Raw genomic sequence first — 21,222 nt, forward strand, 5'->3', positions numbered from 1 at the left:
TGCTAGAAGAACAGGTCTGTTTCTTCGAAGAAGCACTATCAGAAGCGATAGAACGAAGTACCACATTGACCGTAGCAGACAAATACGACAAATTCAAAAATATAAGTGACGATCTGAGAAATCTGATTAGGGAGAAAAATCGAATAGCCAGAAGAGCCGAAAGGACACAAAATCCAGAAGAAAAAAGGAGAGTCAGGGAAATGAAACAGGAAATTCAAGAAAAATTACATGAACACAGGAGCAAGGAATGGAACAGAAGGATAAACAGGAAGAAACTACAGGCTCAACAAAACATAACGCTGAGACAAGCACTAAATGTTCACTGGACAACAAGTAGCGAGGAAATATACGGAGAAACGGGACCTGAAAAAGTATTGGACATTATGGACCATAGAGCAGTAAAGCTATTCGAGGAGCTGGCAACGCATCCCAACAAAGAATTGAGGGAACTCATAAGATACACTAAAGAAGACTACCACCAGAGGCGCAGAAGACAATTGGATGGATAGGTAAAGTAGGTCAAGTTAGGTTAGTAGCAGTAGTAGGTTAGGTTAGTATGAAAAAAACCAAAAAAAAAAATACAAAAAACAAAAACAGAAAAAAAAGTTCTATCCATAATTCCTAGTCAACCCACAAGAGGACACCCCCTGACACGGTAACTCCGCATTTCATAAGCAAGTGTAGAGTTATACATCGGGGACAGCTATAGAGAAGGCGAAGGACCACTCAGATTAGATCTTTTTTTGCCAAAGAAGGCTGGAAGAGGTTTACCCGAAGCAGCGAAACACACACACACACATTAAGACGTCCAGAACAAGAAGCCAAGAGAGTATAGCCAACAGGCTAATCTCTTAACAAAAAGATAGACACCCCAGAATCTCCCATAGAACTCAGGGGAGAGAAAGGAGTCTACGCGCGAAACTGAGACGCGAAAGAGGATGAGGACCTGTCGAAATGACAGGGGGTGGTGGAATGTCCTTCTTCGCACCCACTCGTGGATTTATCCGGGGGTGGATGCTTACAAGGACGGGCTTTCTCACACGCAAGTGTGTGTGTGTGTGTGTGTAAAGTGGTTTGAATAATTTGACTACTATACTCACTGGATTTCAACATTATTAAGAAAATACTATGCTCTCTTAAATACTAATTCTATTGTATACAGAAGCTATAATGGATTAAATTTATGATCCTTAGAATCACATCAATTATCACGTAAATGAACCTTTAAGTGTCTAAGGGATATATGGAGACGCTTGAGTTCCCGTCAGGAGACGGTCAGTTTAAAATAAATTTCAACTAATACAATACAAATTAAATATGTGGATTCATCACACAATATGAGACAAAATAAGGTAATCCGAGACGATACGTTAATGGAACATAAAAAAAGGAATACATTGTATAACTTAATATATGGTTTACAGATTGTATCAGGAGTGTTGAGATGAGATAATTGGTGGGCTTCTGCAAGCGCAACCCTTTATAAAATTCATCATCGGACCTAAAATTGTAATGATCAAACAAATCTTCTTAATCTTGGATAGCATTCATACTAGATATTTAATTATTTGTATGACAAATACTTTTAAAACCGAACTTATAAAATAGGTACAATAAACAAACAAACCACTTTTGATGTATAATTTTTAGGTTAAGTTTCTAGTAACTCTTCAATTGACATTTGTGACTGCCTAATAATTTATTTGGTGAATCTATTCGAACGTTTAATTTATTAGGTGATGAACCGAATTTTTGGTTATTTGGTAAATAATAATCAGTAGGAAGTTATAGTTATTAGAAACCCGGACCGGAAGAAAAGAATCCTGATGTGATGCAAATGTATCTTCTTAACCACTTCTAATACGTTTTCAACAATAAGTTATCAAATTACTTCAAAGCCCCGTTATTTGAATCGATCCTCATACGTTACGATTTTTAAACTTTATTTGATCTTATCTGGTGATGGGAAATATTATTTGTTATGTAAATTAATAACAACTCTACTCAACTTTTGATGTATTTGACAAATAACTCAATTTATTCAGAGGTTTAATTTATCAGAAGGCAAAGAAGCCGAATTTTTGGTTATTCGGTAAATAACAGTTAGTAGGGACTTTATTAGGAAGTGGAGACACCCGGCCTAAGGAAAGAAAAGAAACTCATGTAGATACCTGAGAATCCTGATATTCATTTTCATCTTCCTTACTTCTTCTAATACGTATTAAGCAATAAATTGTTGAATTCGTACAAATCCCCATTATTTGAGCCGATCCTTATAAGTTGAGATTATCACAATTTCAAACACGAATGATTTCAAGGATTAAAACGAAATATCATATAAAATAAAACTTGGAGTATGTATCCCAGTAAAAACGTTTGAGAATTTGATATGTCAACAAAATTGAAAGTGTAAATATTTGACTTTTCTGGTGATGAGAAATATCATTTTTTATGTAAATTAATAACAAGTTTATTCACAATAATTATACTAATTAGAACACTATTAACACTTTTATAACTATCACTTCAAAAAAATATGTCACTTTAATTCGCTGGCTACTTATCTTCTATATCCATTTCTTCCCCATTCTGCGAACTCCTGTCTTCTACAGGGTGTTTATAAATTCATGCGACAAAATTCAGGAGGTGCTAGTATGAAATTGAGGTGGGTATTTTCTATAACAAAATTTCCTCAGCCCACCCCTTTCCGAGAAATCACAATTAAAAGGTGGTGACTGAAGTTAAGTTTCAATTATTTTCCTCTGAAATATCAGGAAAGCTAGAAACTTGAAATTCCGTAATTTTCCCATACTTGCAAATGACTAAAAACAGGTATTTTTTCAATATTGCTGTTGCATTATAAGGGGGAGAAATAAGCAGCCCTTTATTCCATATCAAATTTTTTTTCACACATCACAATTTTATGAAATAATATTATACCTTAATATCCTTGTTTTCTTTGGAAATATTTGTTATTATTAACTTCTTTCCCAAAACCATTAGCTGCAGATTAAAAAAACACCATGTTTAATTATTTTTAATTAATTTTTCGGAAAACAGTAAAGATGTTGAATGTAATGATTCATAATAAATGCTGGAAATAACTACTTCTAGCCAAAATACATGAACGTAGCACACATGTCATGATTTGCTGTACACATTCAAATATTTGAGGTTTATTTCTTATGTTGTCATACGCTATTTGAATACGATTCTTCAAATCGTTCATATTAGCTATGGGTATCGTGTAGACTAATGTTTAAGTTAACCCCGTGAATAGAAATCACAAGGATTGAGATCTAGAGATCGAGAAGGCCAACGGTGGAACCCTACTCGACCAATACAACCATTGGGATATATTGTATCTAAATATTTTCTTGCAATCCGACTGAAGTGTACTGGAGCACCATCGTTTATGAATCACATATTTTGATATTGCATTGTATGTCTTCAAGTAGTTCAAGGAGATTATTTTGAAGAAAATTTGCGTGAGAGCATTTGATGATCGAGGCAGATTAATTAAGTTACTTACTACAAAAACAATTCATACGTTCACTGAAAAAATATTTCGAACGAAATGCTGTCGCATTTCGTGGGTCAACGATTCATAAAATCTAACTCGTTGAGGAAAGTCTGCACACAGATAAATAGCTGATATTTAGAGTGCTTGTTTCCGGGTGTACATAAATTTCATCTAAAATTGCTCGTTCTACCATTACACTTCTAGCCGTTCGGAAACGACAAGTGTTGGATGAATTTCTTTCGGATAAGCGGTTGTGAATAGGTGTAAATATGGATGATAAGACGTCAAGTTCTGAAATTTGAAAAAAAAATGAAAACTCAATTTTAATCACCAACTTTTAAGGATAATATCTCGGAAAAGGTTGGGCTGACGAAATTATGTTATGGAAATTTGGAGCAGCAAAAATTTGCAAATTTGCGTATTGAAACGAGAAAATTGGGACATCAATGCAGAAAATACAAAATACATGGCCGTGTCGTTGATATGCAACATTGTGAACATTCGGTTGGATGAACACTCAATATAATATTTTGGTATGTTTTCCAAATTGAATTTGAACTAACAAAAATATTTGGTTGAAATTTGGCTATTATTTTAAGAGAATCAAGAAAAATAGACTCACCTCATTTTCTCAAAATGAAAAGCCACCAACAAATAAAAACCGTAACCTTCATAGACGGAACTTTAAAAGTAAGAAGAATTGGTGTCAACACAAACAAAAAAATTCATTTTCCCTTTGATTTCAAATCGAATCGTACCCTTTGCCCTATGCGTTCTTTTACCCCCATTTACCCTATGTATGCATTTGAATGTGCCTCGACAACGCTGGTCATTGGCACAACAAAGAGTTAGATAAATGTTACAAAATCTATTGCGATACATAAATTAATCATATTTTCTTATACAGTTTGGTGGCTCGAAGAAACTCTAGGAATTTCTTCATTTCTGTCGGGTAGTTAGCTGTTGGTTTTCATATCAAACTGCTGGTATGCGGTAGAGTATTCTCTGTAGTCAGTGAGGATGTGCTCAACAGATATAGGAACGTGACAGCTTTGGCAAACAGGATGACTTTCTGACGACATCAAATAGCCGTGAGTAAGTTTTGTGTAGTTGATGCTGAGTCTTCTTACTGTCACAACTTCAAGAGCAATGAGAGTTTGGTAGATGCCATGAATGTTTTGGACTAGGGGATGGTCGGAGAATATGGTTTCACTTGACTGTATGGATAAAAGAGAGTCCGTACACATAGCGCTATGTTTCTAAGGAGTAGAGATAAATTTGAAAGCTTGAAGGATACTGTATAGTTCACCAATGTAAACAATACACGTTGAAGGTAACCGGACAGAACTTATGAGTTCGTGGTTTGTAGTGACTTAGCAACCAATATCGGATTCAGTTTTGGAGGCAACCTTATAGAGAATTAGGTCTAAGGATTGTTCGTAACACACCGATTCATTATATTTTTCACATAATAGTCGCGTTTTCTCCGTTTTCAAATTTCAAATAAGTGGACCCGTTGTGATCTAGCTTCTATCGATGTCATCATAATTGTTTTTTGTCATCACAATACCGAATAACTTTTTTGTCTCCTCTACTAATTGCTGTATCTGTGTGCATTATAGATGGTAGCACATCAACTTTCTTCTTTCAGGAATATAAAAATATATATTTTTTAAACTCGAATATATCTAATGCTTGCATTAATACTGATGTATATTGTCATTCATTTCGAATTTCTTACAATTGTTAGGTTACACCACGATAAATGCTTTGCAAAATAGAAAATCATGATAGAAAATCACATGTTTCCGACAGCTGTACGGGTCCCATTCCCTTTTCCCCACTTCTCTCTGCTCGGCACGTTGCTGAGTCATAGCGCTTGGAGTAGTCAGTAGAAAAGAATTTATATCCCATAACGATTTATTTTTGCGTATATAAGTGAAAATATTCAGGTTGTTTGCAGTTCCGTGTGTTATTAGTGTGTTTTATTTAAATTAAAGCACGGACAATGTCACTATAAGTGATAAATGTTAAGAGGAGAACTAAACGAATTGTCATGTTTTATTTTTGTAATTAGATAAGTGATTTAATGAAAAATTCAAAACTAAAAACGTTTATCAGTATTTAAAAAGTAACAGACCGTTGAAAAATAATATTACTAAGAAAATAGAAAGTGATACAGACTTCACTTCTTAGAATTGTTTATTGCATTTCAACTTATATTAGTGAAGAAAAAATGTATTTATGGATGATTTGATGATCCAATAAAATGTTCAAAGTTGCAAGGTTCTTTATTGTTTGCAGTATCTGACTCAAAACTCAAACTTGGCCATATCAGAATCATTACCGCTGATACATATTTTTCCATTCTCGGATGTTACTTCTGGAACTAGCTTGCACGTCAAGACAAATTTATTTCAGGATTTTATCTGGCTGCTCAATCCGTTGGAGAAAATATTTGTGGTATTTTGCGAGTACTACACGCTATGTGTGGTTGCAATTCGACTCGCAGATTTGGCTCGAGAAAAAGTGCTTTGAAAGCTGCATAGTTGAATTTTGTACAAGAAGCTCTCAAGCATTTAAGAAATCCGTACCTAAGTGTCGAACAGCTAAAATAATTGAGAAACATTTGCATTCTTTTTTAAAAAAAATCATCAACTGATGAACTTCGGTATAAGTTAATTTCCCAAAATATAGGTTTCCACTCAAAGTTATTTGCACATAAGATGTTCTTCATTCAACTCTATCAAGAGCTTTAGCACAAACATATGTATGGGTGAATGCTAACCAAACTCAACTACAGCCTATTGATTACACCTTCTTAGGTTATGAAAGGATAATTTTAACCCCCAAGCAACCACTGCATGAATTGTTGATTAAACCGTGTAAATGTGTATCCAATTGTGAGAGAATGGTTAGCTCTTGTGATAAATTACATGTTTATTATGTTTCTTCATGCAAATCTCTAATTAATGATTGTCGAAATAAAAAAGATTGATAACTATAGTTTTTTCTCTTATGATCTATACAAATTTGTTTTTTTATATCAGTAATATCTGTGAGTATCTTTAATCATGAGAATCAATTGGATATTCTCACTAAAACAAACGTTATAATGATACCAAAGTATGTGTTCAGTCTATTTACAAGATGTCTAAAAATGTGGGGTGTAAAACAAAAATTGACCAATATGCTTTTTTGAGTTCAAAACCATACACCTAATGCGCTCCTCACATTCAGCATAACGGTCTAAAGGAAAATAGTGGAAATTATCTATTAAAATCCATTATGGGATACCACTAAATCATTTACTACTTAAATTTAATTCCTTATTTTACTCGGTGGTATACTCTGGATTTACCCATTGTATGGGTGAGCCCGATTACTGACTTTCGAATACTCTGTTAGTTTATGAAGTGCATATAGATTGGATTGGATTTTGCGGATTAGCACTACCTCCTATTACGGTACAAGGAATAATTTATTTCATAACCCTGTACTGACGAAGAGTTACTGCGTTTCCTTCTACGAGAATCTCTCCTTAATATTTAGATGGTGTATTTCCAAACAAATAGGTAGAAGCGAACCTACAGAATAACTACCGAGATCATCAGATTTGAATCCCATATAGACACAGGAAAATTTAGAGGAGCTAGAAGCAGGAATAAGAAGTATAAACCCAGTTCACTCCGATTTGTTATTAATTATTGAAAATATATTTTAAAGTGGAAAAATTAACCATACTAATACATATCCAAAATTGGGATACCATTATAGGTTAGTATCGTGCTAGTAATAACGATTGGAAATATTAATCAACAGGTACAAGCATTTTTCGAAGTGAGAATTTTCATTTGAATCATTTTGAATCATTTCAATTGAAACTTGTAATTAGAGTAAAACATATCATATATATATATATATATATATATATATATATATATATATATATATATATATATATATGTATATATATATATATATATATATATATATATATATATATATATATATATATATATATAGATTTCAAGATATGAATTCTAATTAATTTCTATATCTAAAGGAGAGCATCTTTCAATTTCATTGAAGTAATAATTTCATATAAATAATCAGAAGTGGAGTTTGAGAGAAATGTTTGACATTTATTTGCTTTGACCCACCACGCTCAATTGATAATCAAAGCAAGACAATGGAATCACACTTAATCGTTCTGTATTTTCCTCTTGAATTCCTGTAGAGACGCTTTCAGATGTAAAATCCGTTGCAGAAGGATTATATCGAATGACCAATGCAGTATATGTCCAGTAAATATTCATAGATACAAGTGTCCAAAGTTTCAACCGAATCTTTGCGAAGTTCACCTTTCGCTTGAATTGTACCCGATGAAATGAATACACTGATAAATTGATTTTTTATTTTGTGTATTTTCGAGAAAAAACTTTATACAATGAACTCACATAAAAAATCATTTTAAATAACCTCAATAAACAAAACTACCTATTTGTGCTTGTTGTTTTCATCTAAATCATCCTTCTACAATTCTGAAAATGAAAATGACTGAATTAATATCATATCACAACTTCTCACATCAAATTTTATGAGACAGATTTGTTATTTATTGATTGGTAAGAATGAAATTTGATGTATTTATAGCTCTCAACACATAACTAGAATCAAAGGGGCTTAACTGATAAACACTTTCATGAGTAGAATCATATCATTCCATATTTGTTTATATCAAAACATATCATAATAATATGATGGAGCAATCCATTGTATCAACAAGAGTTAAAATTACATGCTCAATTATGGCGAGTTATATGATGAATTGGATGTAATAGTCAATATTATGAAACGATGTTGAACAAAGGCATGGAAATGATCCAATATTTTGTATTCTCCACCTCTTGTAAGAACTTCACAATGGATAAAAATTTTTAACCATTTGAAAAATCAGTTCTCACAACTATTTCAATCGATCATTAACTGGCATACAAAAAGTGAAACTTTTTGTATGTGAAAACCTCTCTTTCCATTAAACTAGATTCCATAATATGGTTTTCCTTACACATAAATATTTTTGGAGCATTAATTCAGCTAAATTTCCAGAATCCCAAATTTCGGGCAATAAGTTATATTACAATAAACTTTTGTAAACTTTTGATAAACTTTTCAATAAGAGTTACTTTGGCAATGGTATCAGAAAAGAAGTTTTATTTACACTCGCATTATTGGAATTGAATTTCATATACACGTACTCAAATGTAACAAGAATTTTTTCATCGAAGAAAATGTAGAGTTTCTTATGAAATTCAGTTCAAAAATAATAATTACGATACACGCAATCTTATCAGACTCGGATGACGATATGACTGGTACCATAATGACTAAGTATTATTATGATCCCTATAACATCAGTATCTATTAAGCTACTTCAATTTAAAATTATTTCTAACCAATTATCGATAATGATAAGTTCATCTACATAAATAAATTCTAATAAAGAATAATAATCTTGATCATTATTGGAGAAAATAAGTGAAAATAATAATGAATCATTGGATGTTCAAGATTCAGATACAGTTGCGATTATAGAATCAATCCTGTAAACTTTGAATTGGAAAATATCTTTGCATAGCTATCAGTATTAACATGCAATAGAATTGGTTGCATTGTAACTTTTATTGAAGAAACATCAACAAACTTATCAGCACGAATTTCGTGACTTCGTCCTAAAAATTTCGTATTCTTTACATTCCCATTGAGGAGTTTTCAAAACACTGTTGAATACTTCACAAACTGTATGTATCCTAGCTCAATGGAAACAGATGTGTATATGAAGCTTTCCAATCTCCATTCCTGTTATCATTAATATTAGTGGATTCAAAAGGCCAAAGTGAGAGAACTTCAAGAAACCTTAGATTTTGATAAGGGGAAGAATGGAGTGTGTCCCTTTTTATCGGCAAGGGAAAAGTCTACAGATATTGAAAAATGCAAGAAAAAACAAAGACTCTCGCACTACTCGCTTCTAAAGTTACGTCAATATCACCTGTGTCACCAGTATCACCTGTATAACATAAATTATTTGAAAAATAGAGTAAGGCTTTCTATCAGTAAAAAGCGAAAGTACTTGGTTGCCAACCTTATATATTTCAACCGCTATATTCTTCACAAAGGATATGAAATGAAAAAATACAATATTTTTCATATAAATTAAGTATAAGTACAACTTACATTTTCAGTCTCTGCATAAACAACAGCAGAGAAATGTCAAGCAACTGAGTCCACAGCACCATCTACAACAATCATCTTGTGGTGGAGGTGGTGGTGGTGGTGGCGGATGATGATGATGATGATGTGCATGAGGTGGTGGTTGTTGCCAGTGTGGTGGTGGAGGACCTGGTGGGTAGTGTCCTGGTGGATGCTGGCGTGGTGGACCATTATATGCCATTGTTACTATCTACAAAATTCTCTCGTTATTTTGACTATAAACTTTTAAAAATTTATCACAACAGCTTAGCCCAATCTTCATTGATCTGAATCATATCAGATATTTGATTGTAAACATGTTGATTTATATAAAAAATATAAGAAGCGAGAATTTTTCACTAGATAAGAATTTTTTACTCAAAAATGTCAATATAAAAATGGCTCAGGAACTTGTGGCACCTTTGTCGTGAATAATATCAGAATAGAACTAGTAGTTTATGAAAATCAGGATCGTCCAATAACTTTCGCAACACCACTAAATAGATATTATGCTATCATGTCCTAGAAATATCAAGTTTTCTCGAAGTGTGCTCGCACCTCTTATATATAAATGGGCCTTCTACCTCTCTTCGCTAAGTTTCCATTGACTCAACGAAATAGATCTACACTTATTTCTTATTAGTGATCAGCATTTCTAGATTTTCTTTGGAAACATTTCTTAAGAACGCCTCTATAATGTGTCATATCACTAGTTATATCAGTAGCAATTGAATTGATCACCTTCTGCCTTTTGATCTACCAGGAAATACAGCATCCAGACATTTACGCATAGGTCTTTTGAAATGGAGACTATTTTTTTTGTTGAGACCAGATTGGAAGATAGCAATCGATTGAAAGAGCAGAATAAGATATATGGACATAAGACACCAATACGGCCGAATAATTCATAAAACTAAATAAGAATAACAAACAAGAGGGTATGTGTAAGATCCAATCCTCAAGACAATAAAGGGCAGGAGAAAACTTAGAAAACAACTCAAAAGATGGTAGATTAGTGGACAATTGACTTCTAAAAAAAATTATACAACTTAGAGACCACCAGATTTCAAAAATTGAGAATATGTTGGAAAAGAAAAATAAAATTTAATGCGACTATAACATGGGAATCAGCTTTTTGCATGAAGAAAGGCATTATTATCGTTTTCCTGTCTCTAGTCCTTTAGTAGAGATTATAGAAGAATACTTTTGTGAAATTAATCATTGCAGATATTCAAAGATCTAAAGAATCAAGAATATGGCAGCATGTCTTCTAGTCTCCTAAGAAATTGCTAAGGTACATGTAAGAAGATAACGAACAGGGCTCTCACAATAGGATGATTTTTAGTAGGAATGGAGCAATTTTTATGTGTGACACTTGTTTTCGAATGACTGAAAAATGTGAACAAAAATATGTATCAGCCCTGGACACTCCAGAGTGCTCGGCGTCGAGATATATCCTCATAAGAACATTCCGTAAGTCTCACCAAAACCATCTCTAGCTACTAGAGAGGAGATGTATGGAATTGTTTCACGTTCCGATTTCCAAGTTCCAACATTGTTATAATCTTCAGAGATCGAAGGGAAATAATATTTTTTCCTTGAAGAGTAGGGTAATTGAGGCTGCTGATGTAGAAGTTGGGGTACAGTGTATCCATCATTAGGTACTTTAGTTTTTTTATATCATATTTGTCACTCTGCATTATATTGAAGTCGAGGTGCTTAAAGCAATCATTAATCTCATCTAGTATTAACGATATTACTGTCAATGTTAATGGAAAAGCAAGAGCTCATATTTCGGAGAAAATAGTGAATAAGTGAGCTATATAAAGAGATAAGGTTTGGATAAAACAAGATGAATTCTTGAATTGACCTCAAATCACGACGTGTACCAAATATTCAGCAGTGTATATTCATGAACTATTGTGCTGGAAAAATTTGATTAACACTACGTGTCCTGGGTTCTACTTTTGGATGTATAGTTATAATTCGACTTATCACTGTCAACAAATCAATCTTGGGATTTCAATGTCACTTTATCATAACTTGTTACATCTTACATTAGTTAAACAAAAAAATTCTACTTTCCCAATTAATACTCTAATTGGGACTTGGATGATTGCGAATAAATTTTCTGTAATAGAATATGTATAATATGTCAAATATAATCTATATAATATTTCTATTCCAAGTGAAACAACTTAAAATCGTATGGACAGAAATAACAATATTTTTTGGCTACAAAACTGAAAGGTGTGTTACCACAAAATTCGAGTCGAGAATTATGTGGATTATTGAAAATAATCAAATAAAATTTGGAGAGTTTTAAATGAACCTCAAATTATTATTCTAACCGAGTTATATATGAGCGAATAATTGTTTGTTTGAGTTCCTAAGTTGTTATATATTTGGAGAGAGAGAGAGAGAGAGAGAGAGAGAGAGAGTAGAGTTTTTGTTCATGTATATATCCAAAAATATGAAATGAGAATTTTCGGCAGAAGGTACAAAACTGTTAAAAGAATATAGAAAACATATTTCTATAGTAACGAAAATATAGTTTACTAACTTATCGACTGAAATAACAATAGGAAGAGAATATCCACATTCAAACACACATTTTCCAATAAGAAAAATATAGGCTCACCTCTACTTTCACTACTTTATATCAACAAATATCACGAGAATATGATGTTACTGTTGCATTCTAGGTTCTATTGACTATAAATATTGCGATATCTTATCTTGTGTACATAGATTATCCGTCAATTAGATATGAATATATCATATCTATTATCATTCCACATGTTTTTATTGAATGTACGTTAGCAAATCGGAAAATCTATTTGAAATGTTATCAACGCTGGCCAATAGGCACCTCCTAGTTCTTGTAGCTGTCTGATATGTTTACAATTGTTTCTATTTAAAAAAACTCCACCATATATATGAGATAGAATTTATATTTCGCTTTATAGAATGCATAAGGGCAAAACAAAGATTTTACTATGAATTTTGGTTTAAATAACTTTAACGATTACCGAACATACTGTTCAAACTACACTAACACTCACAATTACATTGTCTAATGCGCGTTTCGATAACCAAGTTATTGTCTTCAGAGATGAACTGAAGGTAAACCGAAACCAATCAACTTGACTTACCTGTTTTATATAAAACTTTCCCACCTATAAACTTTCTCCCGGGAAAATAATTCCATCGGAAAAAACCACCTGCACAAGGTAGAATGCTGACATCTGGTTGCACCTATACAAATAGAATTCTGAGGCAAAAGAATGTATACAGCTGCGTGGCATGACGATATCATTGAAACGTAATAAATGGATCATCATACACGGACAGACCCACCAAACTAATAGTCCCTGTTAGGAAGATCCGAAATAACAGAAGGGGCTACAGGAGTTTCACATTTCCATCAGCTCTCCTAGTGGAATCCATTACTTGGATTTTCTTAAAAAATAAAATACCAAATTTGGAAAATAATAGTATATATGAAATTAGCTGTAGTGATTTTGACTGGAAATATATTGGGAAGACTAAGAAATCCGTTAATGTCTGGTTTAAATAGCACATATGAAGTATGAACGGACCGAAAAATCCGATTACGTTGCCAGTTATAATCATCAATAAATACTAATAATGTAAAAACGTTTTCCGCTGGAATTATTTTTTGTGGGAGAAGGTTTATCAGTGAAAGAACTTAGTATATATCAGGTGAGTCAAGTTAATAGGCTTTAGTTTACCTTTTTAGTCTCTGATGATGATAATTTGGTTATCGAAATGCGTGTCAGACAGTGTAATTGTGATTGTTGGTGTAGTATGTTCAGTATATCACTAACTGTTCCAAAAACTCTAGCTTAGTTAACTTTGATTACTATTCTTTAAAATATTTCCACTTGAAAAAGTAATAAGTGAAATCAGTGCTAAATAGTACCTCGCACCTCGTTTTATTATTTTCTACAGATCGATTAACGACGGTTAATGTTCCAATAGGGATCATGAGCGTTATTATAGAAGATAAAATGAATTCGTTTCTACTGAAGAACCTCGGATATTTATCTTCAATAATCTCTGAGTGGTTAATTGATAATCAAAGCAACCAGAGCAGGTTAATACGTAGAAAGCAATATTTGGATTATTCGAATAATTATTATATGGAAATCGTTAATCCAGAATAATGATGCCACTATCTAATCATGTCATCATTGAAGTTTTTCTTGGAAAAACTTTCATCTGCTACTGTTATAATTCCAGTACTAATACTACAAATGTTTTAGTAATTTTTTTTAACTGGTATTGTAACTTGAAATGTATTACTAGGTTGGAATTTCTGGTAGCATTTGGGATATCCAAACTTGGTGCACTGTTTGTGTGTACAGTGTAATTGTGATTGTTGATATAGTAAGTAATGTAATTAATGTCTCTAGTTTGTAGTTTATTGCAACAAATTGGAGCAAAATTTTTATCAGTGCTAGGTCATTGGGTGGTAGAATAAGGGCATTGTATTTCTCTCCAACAATTTATTGAGAAAAATAATTGAAAATCATTATTGTATGGAGATATGAGAAGAGACTTGCACAAATAAAATTCGTAATGAAATATATTCACCATAAAAAAAGAAACGAGTGATTCCAATATAAGTAAATGTTGAAAAAATACATTCTCGAAAAAGAGATATCTACCCTTGATGTTATTCGTAAAAGATCAAATACACCTTCCCAGTTCCAGTTCCCAGGAGAACTAGAATCATCACCTAGTATACATGCAACCAAACAGACAAGTTATATTAGTTTCTGGAGAAATTTGGGTTACCGCAGATATCCGCTATTACTGAACAATGGTTACATGCAAATGAACCAGCTTTCAATGGAAAATAGTTACTAGCAGATATAACATATAACAGAGATAATCAAGTACACGGTAGATCTTCAATATTGACTTCTGGCGAGGACCGTATTAAATTATGATTTTCTACTAGTGGAAAATACTTTTGAGTTTTCTATCATTTACTACACAACTATAGATTCATAGCAATGAAATATTCATTCTTTTTTCGAAAATCTCCTAAATTTACTCGATGCTCTGCTTTTGAAGAGCAAAAGAGTTTTAGACGGTGTTTTTAACATTGACTTCACTAATGATTGCTCCATTCGGAAGTCTTCGATAAATATTATTGAGTAATTTCAGCTTAATATGCACGTGTATTTGCCAACTCGAATTACCAAAACAACTTCCTCAATTTTAGATCAAATAGTTACCAGCTTCCTACCCCTTGATGTGAATCACTCAGTAATCAATCCAGGATCCACTCACACTCAGCTGGTGAGGATTTTTTCTAAACAAAACTTCACCAAATTTCATAACTTTAGCAAATGATTGGATTGATCTCTTTGAATATATTGACTTCAAATTTTCGGATATTTTCGACAAAACTACAAGGTGCTTCACTACACTACACTACTCTACGCCCTTGTAAAACTATTAATTACAAATCATGATATACGAAAGGAACACGTACTTCGTTGAAGAATATGAAATCACTCTTGTATAATAAAAGATTCACAGAAAATCCTCACACACTCAATTAGATAATTAACTATTGTATTATTGTACCGGAAAATTATCAAAATTATTGCAACAACCGTATCTCCTTAGTTGAAGATTTCTCGAAAGAAACTTGGTATGTTATTAATGATTTGAGGAACGAGACACGTTCATATAACTCTATTGACCTCGACCCAGACGAACTTATAATTACTTGGTGAACGTTAATAAGAATATTAGCTCTAAAATATCTCCATATCATAGTGATTTTTCTCTCCTCATTCCTTCTAAAAGAATCACCGACAGTCTCTTCCATAGACCTGTAGATATAATTGTTTCCCTGCTTAAGGGTAGCGAGAAAATGACACTAATAACTATCGTATTGCATTATTACCAATCTTATCGAAGATAATTGAATGACTAATGAAAAACCGTCTATTACCCTTTCTTTTCAAACATTAAATCTTGAAAGCTCAAAAATTTGGTTTCCTTCCTAATAAATGCACTAATAATTCTGTTCTCAATGAAATATATACGTTACTCAATGATAAATTTTATACGTCTTCGGTTTTTTGTGATCTAAGTGTTCTTTTTGAATGGTTTGTATCTTATACTATAAAGGAGTTTTACAACCTTTAAAACTAAACATTGACTTAATACTATCTTTAAATTCGATCAAATTTCTTGGTCTACATATTGACTGTGTATTTCTGTAAATATACAGAATTTTGAGGAAAAATTACACTCTCCTTGTTTTGCTATATCTGTGTCTAAACAGCTCGATTCACGAACTGCTTCAACAACTTCTAATATTTGTTCGACTCGACTCTTCGCTATGGCTTGTCTTTCTGTCTTGTATTTTGCACTTCTTTGAATCTATCTTTCAAATATAAAAAAGACGTATTTGTTACATTCATGGCTTGAGTTGGAGAACGCGTTGACAATTCTATTTTAAGAGATACAAAATTTTAACTGTCCCTGTTTTTTTTTATTTTAGAAACCGTGTGTTTGGTTCGCAAACTTTTTCACAATTCAACTGAGAGACACATCCAAAGTTACCCTACTACAAGAAAATATTTGGATGTTTATTTAACAATACCCACCTCTGATCTAGTGAAAAATTCTATCACCTTCAATGCTAAAAGATTATTCAATTAGCTACCTTGGAAATTAAATGTGGCAAATATATTCAATATATTTAGGAGATTGACAAACGCATTCCAGCTTGGAAGACCTCATCATTCTATGGCAGGTTTCTACAATCTACTGGCACACACTATATCATAATTATTAACACGTCAAATTGTTATTTTATATTATCTAATTGAAAATCGTGTCTCTTTGTCCATAAAATTTCAAAATTTTCCTAGGACAATGAAGCTTATCTCTCATAGAGATAGAGTTAGTTCTTAAATGTATCATGTGGTATAATATGCATGATGTTCGGCATTGAGGTTAGTTAGAGCAACATCAAATAGAGAACAGTCTAAATGAAAAGGTTCGATGTCGATTGCGTTCTCTTATCAACAAAAAACATTAAAAAGTCAAGTGCGGACTACCATCAGGAAACAATGTGTAATCTATTTGCAAATTAGCTTCAATGTGATGAACATCATACGTTATCATAGCCGACAGGTAGATGAAGCACCAGATAAAGAAAAATTCAAGAGTATCTCTTATATGACTTTATATGAATTTATTTCTTCAGATCTTTCAAAGAATTTTTTTAAAAAAAGAGTATTTCTGTGATAAGATAGCTAAAACTGTAATAAATACATTACAGAGACGGTTTATATACTTTTGCATATACAAGGATGTATTGATATCTAATTAGCCTAGACCAGTTCCATGCTTAAACAAAAAATTGCATTACCATAGTAACGAACAATAACTTATTAGAAGTGTCAGTGTAAAGATTGACGTCAAAAAAGTAAACCAGAGTTACGCAATAAATTAAAAGGAAAAACATGTCCACCGAAATTGTGAAAATCGAGGAATTGGAGTATCGAACCATCATCAAGTACCTGTATTTGAAAGGGTTAAGAGGTAAGCAGATTTACGAAGATATGCTTGATACCCTTGGTGATCAATGTCCTTCGTATGTGACCGTGAAAAATTAGACTGCAAGCTTAAAAAAAGGTGAATTTTCCATTGAAGATGCTGACCGATCGGGAAGGCCAGTTTCTGTGTCAGTATCCGAAAATATCGATGCACTTCATTCCATGATTTCATCAGACCGTCGAATTGGGCTAAAACGGATATCTCAAGCACTGAATATTTTATACAAACGCGTTCATCACATAGTTCACGTCAATTTGGACATGAGAAAAATTGCTGCAAAATTGATCCCCAAAAGTTTGAATATTGACCAAAAGCGTGCAAGGATAGAAGCTCGCGTTCGATCTGTGCTCGATTTGAAAACGATCTAGACTTCTTAAACCGAATCGTTACTATGGATTAGACTTGGGTAAATTTCTACGATCCAGAAACAAAGCAACAATCGATAGAGTGGCGACACTCTGGTTCTCCAAGACCTAAGAAGTTTTTTGTCCAAAAATCTGCCGGAAAAGTTATTACTACAGTCTTTTGGAATTGCCATGGTGTAATCATGAGTTATTTTTTTCAGAACAGTAGACAGGCTAGAACAGTAACTGGAGATTACTATTCGACATTATTGACCACTCTGACCACAAAATTAAACAGAAAAGGCGCGGGGAGCTATCCAAAGGTGTTTTGTTTTGCAGGACAACGCCCCTGCCATGCAAAAAATTCGTGATTTAGGGTTTGACTTACTAGAACACCCCCTTATTCACCAGATTTGACTCCGTTTTCTAAAAGGTCTAGGGACGTTGCAGGTTCGCTGTAATAAATGTACCAATTAAGAGGAGAATATGTTGAGTAATAAAATATTTTACCATTCAAATTTTGTTTGGTTGTATAGTAGGCTAAGAATTTTTCAATAAATCCTCATACATATCAAACACAAACCAGAGTAAGATATGATTCATGCATGTTAAATTCAATCAGTAGGAAATACGATAGTTAATATTCAATTTATATTTAGTATTTCAATATTCAAATCAATCACACGTATGAATGAAATTAGGTATTTTTGCATATAGCAAATATTGCCGTTCAGTTATTGGTATTCAATTTAAATAAGGACAGCAGCCAAACAAAAATAATCATGAAATAGACATATTTTTCCAAGTAATAGAAACTGACAAAATTGTTTCTATAAAATAGAAACTTCCACGCAATGAATTGATATAATTTTAGATAAAATAGAAAGAAGTACAACCCTGTTTCTGTTTATTTTTTTTCCGAAATTGAAAGATGTACTGTTGGACCGATATCGGAATCAAATTAAAAATTTCATTTTGTCGAATGTTGTCTACTTGGAAAGCTGGTTCAGAATGAGATGCCGTCGAATTCACTTTTGTATATAATGTAAATAATGATGTAGGAAGAGATGTAAATATACTCACAAGATTGCACAATCCGATTAAGCGTCTAGCTTACAATTTATTTATAGCTATTATTCAGCTGAGTTGAATTAAAGCTTTATATTAAATTTGCGTTGTTCGCAATTTCATCTTGTATATGTGTTGTTGGAATGACTGTTGTTCACTTTTTAATGACTGAATGAGCACCTGACAATTGTTATTTTGATATAAAACACTTCCCTGACTTTCTCATATTCTGAAACAATTGAATTGAAATAAGTGACTGACTTTTGATCTTGCTGAACAAGTTTTTATATATGATCCTATTCCTACTATATATTTTGATTTTTGAAATCATATCAACTAATACTGATTATTGGCCGATAGATGGTTGCACTGAGGCTATTTTTAGACATCCAAAATTGTTTCTAACTCATAAATTTGCAAGTTTTTGTTGCAAATATAGTATTGAGAAATTGATGATTGAGGAAATTTAGAAAAACTTATTTCGTAATGATAAAATAATATTCTTTATATCGAAATGTTTTTTTGGTGAATAATTCAGGAATTATGTGAAATATGTAATTTTATGTCCTTTGCATTAACGGATCAACTGATTTATAGCTCTGAGAACATTCTCAAACAAAACTTCTCTGTCTTTCGAAATATTCATAGTTCAATAGAGCTAATTTCTATAATGGGAAAAACTCTTTGCTACTATGTTATACCTATTCTGCTCACCTATTCTTTAAAAAATAGATAGTGATTGTAATATAGGAATATACGATGATAATAAGGATTGCTAAGCCGGTCGAAATTATGTACTACCTTTCAATGAAGTAGAAGAAGTTATACCAGTGAAGAAAGTGCACCGTGCAATTATTCAAATATTAATAACGATAATTGTATAAAACATTCTTTGATCAGCGCTTCTTCGGTCGATAAATCTAGTATATCAGCGAATCCGTGTTTCATGAGATTCCAGTACATCTGTTTGTACGTTAAAAAAATTGGAAAATATAGGAATCAAATGGAGACAATAGAATTTGATTTTTTACCAACAGCAGGTGTCTTGTATGGGATTTCCAATCGCCATCAGATATGTTAGGTACAATTGATTCTCTATTTCGTATATTTTCTCCCCTTCTCTCTTCTAAAAAATTGATTTCAATGAAGAAAAAATAGGAATCCTACATGTTTCATATCTTCCTAATGTGAACTTTTGATCCAGTTCGTTGGTATTCCATTCATTCCTGGAATTAGGCCTTTGAATAAATTTGCAAAATTTCTGGATGTCAACGATGCCAACGATAACAATCAAAATCTTCTGTATCTAACCTTGATCGTAATAGACTTCAAAACAATCCAAACAAACCACGCTAATGTAGACGGTTTACAAAATTTCCGTATAAATTGATATTTTGAAGAATCATAGTTTCATATCTTACTACATTGCAGAAGTACAACAATAAATTTTTCGTTGTTTTGCAACCATCAATTGTATGTATAGAGTGTCTCATATTCCTTCTACGTGCTGACACTGATAAATAATTAATATCAGAATATTTAACCACCAATAATTTGATTCCTTATATTTAAATTGGATCCAAAATTTTTATGCAATTTGCAATGACCAAATATAAATAATCAAAGTACTTCCACTTGGATTATATTAATGCAACTATATATTCTCTACTGTTGCTTTGTTGAACTCATTTTAAATCAAATCACCTTCATCAAACATTCGATTTTGAGGTGAGAACATAATATTATCATCCTTAATTAGTGGATCATATTTGAAATTTGAAATTTATTTTATCAATTTTTAACTGCCAAAACTTTGTTCGTTACTTCATATCATCAATGAACTGTATTTGAATGTACATATAAGGAAGAAGTCTTAAATTTGATATTGAATAGAACTTAATTTGAAAAAATGTTGACAATTCCATTCAAATCTCATTTTTTGAGGTTGTCTTTGTGATGTTACGCTTGAAATATAGTAGTTTGGCAAGTAGCCAAACTCGAGAATCATTTAATTGACTAAACGTGAACTCAATTTCAATTTGATTAATAGCCTCATAATTCAGCTTTTGACCTGGACTTCAGTTGTAACAGTATAATCAGTTTCTCACCGAATTGACTCAATTTGGGAAATTTCCCTCTGAAATGCACCTATATTACCATTAAAACTTAGATATCTTATACCGAATTCGACGTTCACATGAGAAACCAATTTTCGATATTTTATATAGAACATATTTTTCAATTAATATCAAACTCAAAACAAAATTTCACACTCAAGTTAACTCAAATTAGTGATACATTTTCTAAATTCGCATGATGTCAAATTTGATGATTTCACCTGTAACATATTGGTTGTTTGAAATGGCCAATCAGTTTGCTTAAAGTAATTTAATTTCATGACCAACGGTAGAGAAAATT

At 32.3% G+C, this 21,222-nt stretch overlaps 1 protein-coding gene and 1 long non-coding RNA gene across 4 annotated transcripts in view; one reads left to right on the forward strand and one right to left on the reverse strand.

Annotated features, from left to right (window-relative positions):
- Positions 1 to 21,222, forward strand: part of LOC130891180 (alpha-2C adrenergic receptor) — a 962,342-nt gene that overhangs the window by 313,356 nt on the left and 627,764 nt on the right. The gene's annotated exons all lie outside the window — the stretch shown is intronic.
- Positions 7,924 to 12,488, reverse strand: LOC130891181 (uncharacterized). 2 transcript variants are annotated; one of them, XR_009058860.1, is made up of 3 exons: positions 12,417 to 12,488; positions 9,761 to 9,986; positions 7,924 to 8,067 (listed from the first exon to the last, which is right to left on the reverse strand). It is a non-coding gene; the product is annotated as an uncharacterized LOC130891181 (long non-coding RNA). The 2 variants fall into 2 exon arrangements; XR_009058861.1 differs by lacking the exon at positions 12,417 to 12,488 and adding an exon at positions 12,339 to 12,356.

Source organism: Diorhabda carinulata, chromosome 3 (genome assembly GCF_026250575.1).
Source record: "Diorhabda carinulata isolate Delta chromosome 3, icDioCari1.1, whole genome shotgun sequence".
Classification (NCBI taxonomy): domain Eukaryota; kingdom Metazoa; phylum Arthropoda; class Insecta; order Coleoptera; family Chrysomelidae; genus Diorhabda; species Diorhabda carinulata.